Source organism: Sorex fumeus, unplaced genomic scaffold (genome assembly GCF_029834395.1).
Source record: "Sorex fumeus unplaced genomic scaffold, SorFum_2.1 ptg000169l, whole genome shotgun sequence".
Lineage (NCBI taxonomy): Eukaryota > Metazoa > Chordata > Mammalia > Eulipotyphla > Soricidae > Sorex > Sorex fumeus.
This window is the reverse complement of record NW_026606226.1, coordinates 6660379-6663436: the sequence shown is the minus strand read 5'-3', so window position 1 is coordinate 6663436 and position 3058 is coordinate 6660379. Positions and strand designations below refer to the sequence as shown.

The 3058-nt window shown below is 44.9% G+C and overlaps 1 protein-coding gene across 1 annotated transcript in view; it reads right to left on the bottom strand.

Moving 5' to 3' along the window:
• Positions 1–3058, bottom strand: part of ALG9 (ALG9 alpha-1,2-mannosyltransferase) — an 80695-nt gene that overhangs the window by 6404 nt on the left and 71233 nt on the right. The gene's annotated exons all lie outside the window — the stretch shown is intronic.

Below are 3058 nucleotides of genomic sequence, written 5' to 3'. Positions count from 1 at the left end.
TTTTCCTTAACTATAGTCATGCCATGATTCCTTAGATTGGTAGATGAAAAAAATTAGTGAAGGGTTTTCAAATATGTCTATTTGTAAAAACATATCACCCATAAAAAGAAGACATATGATATGTTAGAGTACAAAATGACATTTTTCCTTGGCAATTCTTTGCAAATTGCAAAAATCCTATAAACATATTATGGACTCATTTCTTTATTACACAATTATTTTTTATTTACATAAATATTAATTTATTGCAAATGAGGAAACTGAGGCACACAGGTTAAGTATCCTTTCCAAGGTCACACGATTATTTTATATCAAGTTGTAATGTAGTCAGAATTTGCTCACAGAGTATGTCTTCTGAGTTAGGATGTTTATTTTTATAAAGGCCACAACCATCATTGCATATGCTCGACCACTTGAGTAGCTCCCAGCCCTGCCAACACACATACACACACACCCCAGGAAGACCATGCAAGCAGGAGGGCTTATTTCTACAAAGAGTGAGGCCCTGAGTTTTATCTCTCGCCAGGCACAACAAGCCTCATCTTACCGTCAGCACAGGTCTGTTCCTGGACACCACTGGATGTGGATACCAGAAAACAGTAACTAATTAACTAACCAATGAGAAGAACAAGTAGGCTTGAATGTGTCGTTTCTAATAGGATATGTGAAGTACTGAAAATTTCTCATTTAAAATGATTGTGGCATTTCAAATCTGTCATGTTGTATTGTTGCTGGGAAAGAGAAAGATCCCGTTGACTGTCTTTGTGGAAGAGAACAGCGAGTGGGTGACGTGTGTAGCCACACTCAAACATAGGGAAGATCAGACTGAATCGCGAGACATAACTGAACGGGTGCTTACCCAAACCCATGCCATAATGTCTGTAATAAAGCGAAACGCCAGAGTATTGTCCTAAATAGTCTGCACGAATGAGGGTGCCTGACTCAACAACCAGGGCCGTCCAGGCAGACGTAAGCTCCATGCCTCTAGCATGGCAAGGGAAATGCCTCCTTCCCTGGCGAGAAACACCCGAGTGATTCAAGGCTGAAACAGACCTGGGCAAAGCAACCTTCTGAAGAGACTAACGAGCAGGCAACTCAGAACATTTTCTGATTCAATGACCAGCCCTATCTATCAGGGTGAGGGAGCGTTCCGCTGTGGACTTAAATCTGCTCTTGCTGACGTCAATGGAATTCTGGCTCCCAGTCCCTGGTGTCACCAGTTCAGCCAGCACAAATAAAATTGCTGGGTCAATTCTTCATTTTAAAAAGGAAAACATCCTAGTACTCAGGTTTTCTCTTTTATTTTTAGCCAGCCAGCCGGCCAGCCAGCTATCCATCCATCCTGCCATCCAGCCCCGAACATCCCCTGTGAATCTGCCAGTCTAGGCCCACTGCCAGTTCCTTTTCTGTCTCAAGCTCGCCCTCCCTCTGCTGCCCCAGCTCCTCACTTAGTCCCCTTCCTTTCCTTTCCCTTCCTAGCGTTCTTCAGTTCTGCATGGACTCTTGGAAATCTTTCAAGGCTCCATCTCTGATACAGCCAATAGATGGTCCCCTATCCAGACACTTAAGAACCACTTATAACAGCAAACATGCAATTGTTCTTTTTTTGGGTTTTGTTTTCTAGGCCACACTCAGCAGTGCACAGGGCTTACTCCCAGCTCTGAGCTCAGGGATCACCCCTGGTGGGCTCAGGGGACCATATGGGATGCTGGGAATCGTACCTAGGTCAACCCCAGGCAAGGCAAGCGCCTTACCTGCAGCTATACTATTGTTCCAGCTCTTGTCAATGTTTTTTAAAGGCAAGAGGAGGGGTGAAGGACCTGCATGGTCAGTAAGGCAGAGGTGACCTTTCTAACTTTTTTCCACGAGAGAGAAGTGGACACATGCCCTTTGTTACACTAGGATGTTCCATGCCCTTTGCTACACTAGGATGTTACATGCTCTTTGTTAAACTAGGATGTCGTCTCTTGAAGACAAATTTATCTAACTGCTGTCGCCTCCAGCTTTTGTAACAGGGCACAGAGAGTACTCAAATAGTCTGTGCATGGATGACTGCGCCCTGACTCTTAAATCAGAACAAATACTTTGCCTCCCTCCTTTTTGGCAATATTCATCCCCCACAAGGAAAAGGAAATAGCAAAATAGAAACTTTTCTTTTTTTTCTCTCTCTCTCTTCCCAAACCATCCTGCCTCTAGGTCAGCAGGTGAGAGTAGAGCAAGAACAGGTATCTACAGCGAGGGGGAGGGGCAGGAGAGATGTGGCAGACACCTGTATCAGCAAAGCAAACACTAGCGAAAGGGGTCAAGTAACATCTCCAGGTTTCTGTTCCCAAGAACCTGCTGAGAAACTGTTACCCATGTGACCAGAATACCTTCTTTCCAGTAGGCACGTTCGCTCAGTAGGCTTCTGAGTTAGGGGAGAGTCCTGCCTCTCTGGGAGCAACCTCAAGTGTGATAAACTACAAGTTCACTGGGGCCCAACTGAAACCCCCGCACCATAAGCCTGCATGGACTCCCACGGTGGACCATCTCATTTATGTGTGGTCCTGGCCACCATTTGATGGGACATCGAAGCCTCTTCACCAGGAGTCTGGAGTCTGGCCAAAATTCAGAACGAGGGAATTAAGAGCTGGATCGGGCAACCAGCTTTTGCTGACCTCTAGTCCACAAGCGTGGTCGGAAATGCTCTGCCGGTCTTCTCTGCATGTGGTGGCTTCTAGGAAATGTCAGCTGTGGTTTCAAGGCCACAAGGCCACGAAGAAGACACTGAACTGTAGTCGAGGGGGTGTCTGTGCCTGTTCCTGGGACTCTCATTTGTGACAAACAGGAAATATGGAGAAGGCATAGGTTGCTTTCGAGACCACATCAGGTAGATGATTCTTGAAAGCTTTACAGAGATGAAATCAACAATGAATATACTCGAAACAAATAAAAACCTTGACTCCTTTACCAAAGAAAGGCATTTTTGAGGCTTCTGAATAAATTCTTATATGACCTTCATTTTTTTTTTTTACTCTGGCATAAATCCAGTTTTAAGGGTGTAAAACACATCAACTAA